Source organism: Gossypium hirsutum, chromosome A08 (genome assembly GCF_007990345.1).
Source record: "Gossypium hirsutum isolate 1008001.06 chromosome A08, Gossypium_hirsutum_v2.1, whole genome shotgun sequence".
Lineage (NCBI taxonomy): Eukaryota > Viridiplantae > Streptophyta > Magnoliopsida > Malvales > Malvaceae > Gossypium > Gossypium hirsutum.
In genome coordinates this window covers 25212889-25223298 of record NC_053431.1, presented here as the reverse complement: position 1 = coordinate 25223298, position 10410 = coordinate 25212889, and the positions used below count along the sequence as shown (strand labels likewise).

General features: G+C 33.2%; 1 non-coding gene and 1 pseudogene across 1 annotated transcript; one reads left to right on the top strand and one right to left on the bottom strand.

The window, feature by feature from the left end:
• Positions 1–809: 809 nt before the first annotated feature.
• Positions 810–3197, bottom strand: LOC107952813 (uncharacterized; annotated as a pseudogene).
• Positions 3198–10026: 6829 nt separating this feature from the next.
• On the top strand, positions 10027–10132 carry LOC121205709 (small nucleolar RNA R71). Its single transcript, XR_005900785.1, has one exon. It is a non-coding gene; the product is annotated as a small nucleolar RNA R71 (small nucleolar RNA).
• Positions 10133–10410: the final 278 nt, after the last annotated feature.

Genomic DNA, 10410 nt, shown 5'->3' with positions numbered 1-10410 from the left:
ATAGAGTTCCCCCTCGAGTTCCATCACCTTCCCTTTTTATGCACAAAAAAAAAACACCTTATTTGCTTATCCTGCGGCTCGAACTTAGGCTCTTCCTACACTTCTACACGCCACTTTTATAGCCTTCCCAGTGGCGCCACATGCCACTTTGCCCCTTGCTTCCTTAAGTCTTATTTTACCCTGTTAATACTTAAAAGCCCAGTTAACCAGAACCTCTTTTCCCTATGGACTAAAATTACTTAAAATTACTGGATTTTAGCTTAAGCTTGGGCCTTCTAGAGGCCCACTAACATAATTAAACCTATGCCAAACAGTCAAAACACAGAAATTTCAAAATTCATTGAAAACCACAGAAATCTCGGAAATCCCGAAAATTGGGGCGTTACATGAATAATGATTAATTTGCATCATCAACGCTAGTGAAAATCCATAAAGAAAAAAATGATAATTAGAATGAAGCATGAGTTATTGATGAGAAATTACAATAAAGACTAGTTTTGGAGTGAATTAGTTTATGTTAGAAATAAATCATATTTTACTAGATATGGTAATCAATATATCCCTTTGACACATTTAGATGTTCATATCATGTATTTTAATCATTTTTTCTTATATATCGTATCCAAAATTATCAAATATAATGTTTACTACAATGTTAAATTAGATTGCCTATAATATTAACTCTGAAATTCATGATGACTATAAAATTCTGCTTTGCAGTCCAAAACTGACAGAACATGTCGCAGAGCACTGAATAGTGGAAAAGAAAAGAAGGAAAGAAATACGTTTTCTAGTAATTTTCTTCCTATCAGGCCATGGTGGATGGTTTAGACAAACTGGAGTTTACCTTGTGTCTGCGCATTAGATTTGGTGACCTTTTCTCTCCACCCTTTCTGACGAGCTCTTATTTCCCACATTACTCTCTGTCAATTTCATTTGAGCCGACAGTGCTTCTTTAGCTTTCTCCCTTATTTCTTTACACGTCTCCATACCCGAATTGCATTTTTTCACTTACTTTTGATATTGTAATGCTAACTTCTTAGCCTCAAGTAATGCCATGCCAGCACGTTCCTGACTTTCCAAAGCTTCGTCTTCTCTTAGCTTTAGTTCTTCTGTCAAAAGTTCTGCAAAGTGCTTTTCTGTATCCTCATTTACCATTCGATCATGCTTTGCACAATCTGCAAAATAGTCACATTCAACCTTCAAGGAACTAGCCATATCAAAACATAAATAAAACCCAATATCACCAATATCACATTGAATTGAAATCATTTGCTAGATGAAGGCAGTGGTTTTTACTAATGCAATACATAGGGTTATTACATTTAATATTACATTCACATCCAAATTACTCTCAGATAAAAAATACCACAACATTAATTATCAAGCAATCCCAACCAAAGTAGTTCATCCTGCATACCAAAGCCAGAGTTACTACTTTATCTTATGTAAGTGTTATTTCACAATATTAGTCATTTCCAATCAATCATAAAAACATGGCTCAATTATGCAATTTTTAGACAACATCCTGGTTAAAAAAAACATTGTTACATTAGAAATCAATCATTATTAAAGAGAAAACAAAAGTGAAAATCATGTGATTAGCAATCAAACATTGTTACATCAGTAATCAATCCTTATTGACGGGTGGTGGCTTAGGGAAATCATGTGATTAGAGAGTATAACGGCACAAAAATAAAAGAATAAGAAAAACTATGGAATATATTTGTATCATATAGCATCATATAAGGCATAACATCTGTTAAATAAAGTTGACACCTAAATGAAAGTGACAGCAGCAACAAGGGTGAAAAAACCCAGCAGAGAGGGCTGCTGTCATGCTAAAATTAGAGGTGATCTAAAAGGCATAGAAAAAAATGTAAAATTTCTTTGTATTAAGTTACTTAGTCCCATATTCCAATAAATACATCCATCCAGGACAAAGAAACAGGAAGCTAGCCTGTAAAGGAAGCATTGCTTAGTCCTATATTAATTAAAGATAGAACCATAAAATTAGCTTAATTCTGCTAGGCAAAATTGCCAAAGATCAGATAATTAACATTTCCAAATACCCGATTGCCATCTTTAATAAAAATGGAAACTTGGAACTTTGCAGGACAAGTAGTGTGAAAATAAAATAAAATAAAATAAAATAAAGAACATACAAATTTTTACGTGGAAACCCTTTCGGGAAGAAAACACGGGCAGAGTAGAAGAAAATTCACTATGTCGAATTCGAATTATTACAAGAGGAATAGACTATGTCTATGTATATGCTTGTGAAGCCATATTCTAGTAAGACTGAAACACCTTATTCTAATCAATATCAAATAGATAGAATTAATAAGGTTTAAAAAACCTTATTCTAAAATAAAATAAAAGAAGTGTAATTCTATATGGGTTCTTCTTTTATTTTATTTTACCACTATATTTTATTTAAATAAAGATTCGGGTCACTTAATTCTAACAAGAAGCACAGAGAATGCTAATACAAAGCAACAAACATAATAGAAAGAAAGGCTAACAACAGCTTGCCATCCATGTAAGCATTCATAAAACAGGTATGAGTTTCAACTTTCAATAATTAGCTGCATAACCACCAAGCAAAACCCCATAGCCAAGGATATGGTGTTCTATTAATTGACAACAGAAACAACATTTATAAAAATGCTAAGTGAAAATAGTATGCCTTTAGGGGAAAATTCACACGAAGAATAAATGCTTCCTAGAATTAACAAAGGAGTAAAGGGTTATCATAATATTACAAAAATCATCTATTGTAAATTAAAATTAAGCAGTAAGATGAACAAAAAAAGAAGGGAAATCATAGGATCTTCATTCTCCAAGTGTAAATAAATTGGGCAGGAAGCGCATAAAGCACTCATTTCAGATTATAGTTTACTACTACAACATGATTTTGAGGTTTGTGAAACTGATCAAATCCAATATATATGAAATGGAAATAAGAAAGGAGGAGATGAGATCGAGCCAGATCAGGGAATACCTTTAGGGATTGTGAGAAGGGGCTGAGAAGAGCAATCGCAAAGGCAAGGTAGGAAAGTGTTAGAAGTGTGGCTGACGACTACTAATCCTTCCATGAAATGCCAATACAGAGGAGGACCCACTATGTAGCCGAATAAACAGAGGCCTAATAGACACAACCCCACCTTCAATATCGCCGCCTGGTCCACTGCCATCTCTTCAATCTTAGAGTCTAACTGGAAACCAAATCAAGACTGAAGCAATTTGATGCAGTAGTTGGCAAAATGTCAAACCCTAACCATGCATTTTGTTTTTATTCAAAGATTCTTCGCCAGTCGAAAATTTGTGGGTGGGTTCATGAATATTTCATCGAAATGAGTGTGTGGGAGTGGGAATGCGAATGGGAACAAAGTAGCAAACTGTTATGGCAACAGCAGCAACGCCAAGGAACAAAAAATCCACTGATTGCTAGTGCTAATTAATAAAACAACAAAATATCTAAACGTTGCAAGACAATAAGTCAGGAAAAGTAGGGCATGATATCAATACTTAAAGGCTAGCTCAAAATGTTCCTAAGTTGCCAAAAGGACTGCTAGAGCACTGGAATTTAGTAGGGACTTGAGACAGCTAGAGTTATTTCGATAAGAGCTTGGAGACGCTGCTGGAGAGTTTCTTGATTGAAAAGAGCAATGGAAGGGTGAGATTGGGGGTGTTTTGAGGATACTGATTTTAGGGGGGGAAATTAGGGGTTTCAGAGGGGGAAAATTTGGGGATAAAATCGCCCCTTTTTTTAAGTGAAATGATTTTTTGTGGCGTTTTTATAAAAAATGCCGCTATTGCTAACCTTTTGTGGCGTTTTTATGAAAAACTCTTTATTTTGTCTACTAAAAATTATTAGTTAAGTGATTTTATAAAACATTTATTATTACTATTTTTTATAAATTGGTTCTTATAAATAAAAAAACGAAGTACTCTCAAAATAAATATCATATATTTTAATAAGAAAACAAATGATTAAATGGCTGTAATTAATTATTAAGTTAAAATTATCCAATATAAGCAATCAATCTCTCACATATCAAATTTCTATTAAAGATTGAGACATTAATCATGATTTTATATTATTCTTTTCCGATCTAATCTCCATTTCATTAGAGATATTTCTTCCTAACTAAAATAAAACTATTTTGCTAGATGCTCGATGTGGAATGATTTTAGTTCTTGTATTTCATTTTTATTTGTTATAATTTGGTCCTATCCAAAATGGATATTTACCTATCCATATGAATCTGTTACCTTTTTTTATCAATTTTTTAAATATAATATTTAAATATATCAAATGGTTTAGATTAAATATTTTAAATATAAAACTATTAATTGATTGTATAAAATTTCATCATTTAACAAATCTTAAGTAAACCTTAAATCCTAAACCATTTAATATATATAAAGTTTATCTATTATCTCTTAAATAATTTAAACTATAATCATAATTTTAATATGTTAAAATTAATATTATCTCTTTTACAATTATATAAGAAATTATTTAATATATAAATTAAAAAACACTAATTAATCTAAACCCTAAACCTTAAACCCTAAATCCTAAACCTTAACCCCTAAAACTAAAACCTCAACCCCCTAAACCTTAAACCCCAACCCTTAACCCATAAACCATAAACCATAATCCCTAAACCCATAATCCCTAAACCTTAAAAAAGTAACTAAAGCTCACTAATGACTAAAGCTCAACATAAAACGACGGCGTTGTGCTTAATTTTTTTGCGGCGTTTTTCAAAAAGCGCCGCTAATGGTCGAACTATAGCAGTATTTTTCAAAAAGCGCCGCTAATGCTCGATCTATTGTGGCGTTTTTCAAGATGCACTACTAATGCCACTAAAACTCAACATAAAGCGACGGCGTTGTGCTTAATTTTTTGCGGCATTTTCAAAAAAGCGCCGTAAATGGTCGATCTATAGCGGCGTTTTTCAAAAAGCACCGCTAATGCTCGATCTATAGCGGTGTTTTTCAAAAAGCATTGCTAATACTCGACCTATAGCGGTGTTTTTCAAAAAGCACCGCTAATGCTACTAAAGCTCAAGAAAGCGAGGAGCTAGAGATAGATTGCAATTGCAAAAGCCAACTCCAAGAAGCAGCTTTACTTTAAAGCGATGGCGTTGTGCTTAATTTTTTGTGGCGTTTTTCAAAAAGCATCGCTAATGGTCGACCTATAGTGGCATTTTTCAAAAAGCGTCGCTAATGCCACTAAAGCTCAACATTGTGCTTAATTTTTTACGGTGTTTTTCAGAAAGTGCCGCTAATGGTCGACCTATAGCGGCGTTTGTCGAAAAGCCCCACTAATGCCATTAAAGCTCAACATTGTGCTTAATTTTTTACTGTGCTTTTCAGAAAGCGCCGCTAATGCTCGACCTATAGCGGTGTTTTTCAAAAGGCACCGCTAATGCTCGATCTATAGCAGCGTTTTTTATCCAAGCGTCGCTAAAAATACCGCTAAAAACCTGTTTTGCTTTAGTGAATGAATTAGTCAATTAAGGAATTAGTTATACGAAATTGGGTGTTTATTCAAGAGTACTTAGTATATTAGGGAGTGGCGCCGCTAGTAGAATATCTAGACAAGTGAGACTGAGAGGTTATCCTATCGAGTATAACTTGTGCCAAGCAATGAGACTGAAAGGTCACTTAGATGGTAATCCTTAGTAGAGATGAGACCAAGAGGGTATTCTTAGCTAAGGATGGTAAATAACTTAATTATTAGTTAGGGTTTTAATCGATCTAGGCTAGATGTTCACATTGTTGACACTAGGAATAGGAAATTTCATTAGGTTCATTTAGGTTTAGTAATTTAATTAGTTTAATCGCTACTTTAATTTGGATTCACACTACTAACATGTGGCTCAATTATTAGTAATTTATTTTTGTAATTAATTTAATAATAAGATTCTCTATTTTGTAACCCCTTGGCTACGATCCATAGAATACTTACCAGTGTTTCGTTGTAACACTTCTATACTATAATTTCACCTGTATACTTGCAGACACCTCCGATTTAATTAGATGTATTTTTGGTGTGCTCCTTATACTCTAAATGATAACACGGTGAAAAATTGTTATTAATTTAATTGCTTTGTAAAATAATACTAGTAGAAACATAAGCGAATCAGATGTTGTTTTAATTTTAATTATTTTTGTTATCTTTATTTATTTAAATATTTTTAGATACCTTGTCGACTATTTAATTTAACTATCGATGTAGTTAATGATGAATTTGATGATGATAACAGTTGGGATGAGGAACCTTTTTTCGAGATGGCTTCGTGGTTGATTTGTCATAATTTGTTGTAGCAGATTAAACTAGTTTTCACACTTCATGAGCTGAATACAAGCAATTCTAGTATATTTTAGTTTCAATTTAATAAAGACTGTAATTTGATTCGTTTTATAGCCTTAGTGGCCGAAAGAGGCCTAAGGGAGGACTAACATACCTAGTAAGTGTGTAGGACATTATTCAAAGGCATAAGAACTTGAGGTTGGTTGCAAAGCTACAACATAGTCGACAAAGTGCCAAAATTCCAAGATTCCCTTTGGTGTCATGACACAACCAGTGGATGTCACAACACACCCCTAAAGCTGAGCACGAGCCAAGTAAACTACCTTTTGATGTCGTGACACAAGCACTGGATGTGCGACACCGGCCCTACATGGAAAATTATTACGAGTTGAGGGCATTTTGGTCTACATATTGTAGTTTTACGAAAAAAGTCAACCGGCCTAGGGCTAAGGATGATGGCCAACCCTAAATACATAAATAAACTCTTTAAACACTTGTTTAAGGTCAACTTTTCATAGATTAGAATTTTCATTGAAATTTAGTTTTTTAGTTATTTTTATACTTAGGTTTTCTTTTTAGTTATTTTCATTCATGTTCATCGAAAAACATGATTTGTGGATTCTTTCCTTCATCTATCAAATACAATCAAGATTTTTCTTTAACCTCTAATTCTTGACTTGTTCTTAATGTCTACTTATTTTATCAAGTTTACTGTGTTTATGAAATCCCTGAGGAACTAATCTCTTATGGGGGATAAAAAGTGATTGTATGATTAATTAATTTCTATGTAGCGTTTACTTTGCAGATCGATTGCTTGGGATATGAAGCACTTAAACCCTAGACTTGAAAACTCTAAGAAGTCATCTAGGTGGTAATTAACCCAAAATTTGGATTGCCTATCTGTGAACCCCTTACCCCATTAGGTCTAGATTGTGAGGTTGACAGATAATTAGTTCTTTTTCACTCATTAGTTTAGTGGAAGAATGAGAGATCCTACTAGGGTAAGACTAGTTGATTGAGTAGAAACCCAAAGTAATAATTAGTTATGATCATTGAAGTAAGCTAGTCACCCATGCCTTAGATTTGGTTTAATTACATATTAGTCTTCTATGTTCACTTTAGTTTGCATAGTGAATTATTTTCTTATAAAATCCACTTTCCTTTTTTATGTTTGATAGTCATTAAACTAACTAAAATTACGACAAAGGCAAGTGCACCTATCGAATAATAGTATAGCTATGGTGAGTCAGGAATATCATATCCACAATGACTAAAAGTACTAGTAATGACTGTTTTTCTATTATTTAGCCGAAAAATTAATGGGATTGACTTTAATCTAAAATTAACTAAACTAATTACTAAGAATGCGACAGAGAAGGAATTAGGAAAACAATCGAATTAAACCAATGAGATAGACAATACCCAGGAAAGAATCCACCTAAACTTCACTTATTATTCTGAATCTGAATTAAATGATTTATTCACTTATGCCTTAATCCGTAGAAATCCATAAATTATATTAATATCTCTTTCGAGAATAAGAATAACTGACTCTAGGTTGATTAATTGAAATCTTTTTCTAATTAAAACCTCTATTGTTGCATTAACTTGATTGATGGATTCCCCTATTAGATTTGACTCTAATCTGTTAGATTTATGTCGTCCTATTTCTAGGATTGCATGCAACTCCATTCAATTATGGTAGATCTATTCTTAAATAGGGACTTTTGCTCCATTGAAATAAGCACATTAAGCATGATTTAATATTCTGAAAATATTAAAACACGAAATAAACATACATAATTGAGAACAACAATCAAGTATTTATCATGTAATTTAGAAATCAAATAATAAGATTCATATAGGTTTCATCTTCCCTATGTATCTAGGGAATTTAGTTCATAATCTAAAATAATATTATCTTAAAGTTAGGAAAATAACAAAACATAAAGAAACCCAAGAAAACTTCTAAAGAAATTAAATGGAGATCTTCAATCTTAAAGGATATTCATTTCTGAAATAAATCTAATGGCGTTCTTCGAGTCTTTTCTTCGTTCTTCTCTACATTCTGTTTCTGTCATATGGACTAGAACATGGCTCCATCATATTTTTCTGTAAGGTTTCTTGCAAAGAAGGTTGAGCCACAAGGTTATCAATATTAACAGAACTCATATAATCATCTTTATCACTAGATTTCTTAACAGAATCATGAGCTTGGAGTTTAATCATGTCATCACCTACATGAAGTATTAATTTACTTATATCAACATCAATAATAGTTCAGGCTGTTGCTAAAAAGGATCGTCCTAAAATTAAAGGTATGTCACTATCCTCATCCATGTCTAAAACAACAAAATCAACTAGAATATGAATTTATCAATTTTCACAAGTATATCCTTAACAATACCCCTAGGGAATTTAATGGTTCTATCTGCTAATTGAATACTCATCCTAGTTTATTTGGGTTTCCCAAGACCTAATTGTTTAAACATTTTATAGGGCATGACATTAATACTTGCCCCTAAATCAACCAAAGTATTATTAACATTTAAACTACCAATTAAACAAGGAATAGTAAAACTCTCTGGATATTTTAATTTGTTGGGTAGTTTGTTTTGCAAAATGACTGAGCACACTGCATTTAATTGCACATGCGACGAATCATCTAACATCCGTTTGCCAAAAACTCCTTTAGAAATTTAATTGAATTGGGCATCTGCGAAAGAGCTTCAATAAACGATAAGTTAATATGTAACTTTTTCAATAGTTTAAGAAATTTACCAAATTATTCATTTGTGTGGTCTTTCTTTGTCGCGTTGGGATATGGTACAAGAGGTTTATATTCCTTACCAATCGATTTTTGTTCATTCTAGCTTACCTCAACCTTATCTTTACTTACCATACATTCTTGTTTCAGTTCTAGTTTAGATTCAACTGACCCTTCTTCATCTAGCACAGTGATTGCATGAAGTTGCTCCCTTGGGTTAGTTTCGGTATTACTAAACAAGCTACCTTGTGGCCTTTCTAAAATTAGCTTGGCAAGTTGACTTATTTGGTTCTCGAGCCCTTAACTGACGTATTTTTTTTAAAGTGCTGTTTCGGTGTTTTGGAAGTGGGTTTCTGACATTGAAATAAACTTCGTCAGCATGTCCTCAAGGTTTGACTTTTTCTCTCGTTGGTGAGGAGGTTATTGAAAGCTTAGAGGGGGTTGTGGTCTCTGGTTTCCTTGACCACCCCAAGAGAAATTGTGATGGTTTATCCAACCTACATTATAAGTGTTACTATAGGGATTATTCTAAGACCTAGAATTATTACCCATATAGTTGACTTGTTCGTTCTCTATGCTAGGACCGTGTGGTAAATATTCTAGATTGTTCATTCCTCCTCCATTTTTATCGTACTGCATCACCGGATGTACCTGTGTAGAACCATATAAACCATCAATTTTCTTACTTAAAATTTCTACCAGGTTCGATAACATGGTGATTGTATCTACGTTAAAAACATCGACTGCTTTTATCAGCTTTGTCCTCATGACTTGCCACTGATAATTATTCAGTGACATCTCCTCTATAAACTCATAAGCCGCTCTAGATGTTTTGTTATTTAGAGTACCACCGGTGGCTACATCGATCAATTGTCTAGTTGAAGGATTCAAACCGTCGCAGAAAGTTTGAATCTGTAGCCATAGAGGTAATCCATGGTGAGGGCACCTTCTCAATAAATCTTATATCTCTCTCATGCATCATATAGGGTCTCTAAATCCATTTGCATGAAGGAAGAGATATCATTCCTCAACTTAGCTTTCTTAGCTAGAAGAAAGTACTTCAATAAGAATTTCTTGATCATTTGATCCCATGTAGTGATAGACCCTCGTGGTAAGGGGTTCAACCATTGTTTAACTTTATTCCTCAACTAAAAAGGGAAAAACAGTAAGCGAATGGCATCGTCAGAAATGCCATTAATCTTGAAAGTGTCACAGGATTCTAGAAGGTTAGCCAAATAAGTATTTGGATCTTCGTCTTGCAAACTATCGAACTAAACAAATTGTTGGATCATCTGAATAGTGTTCTGCTTTA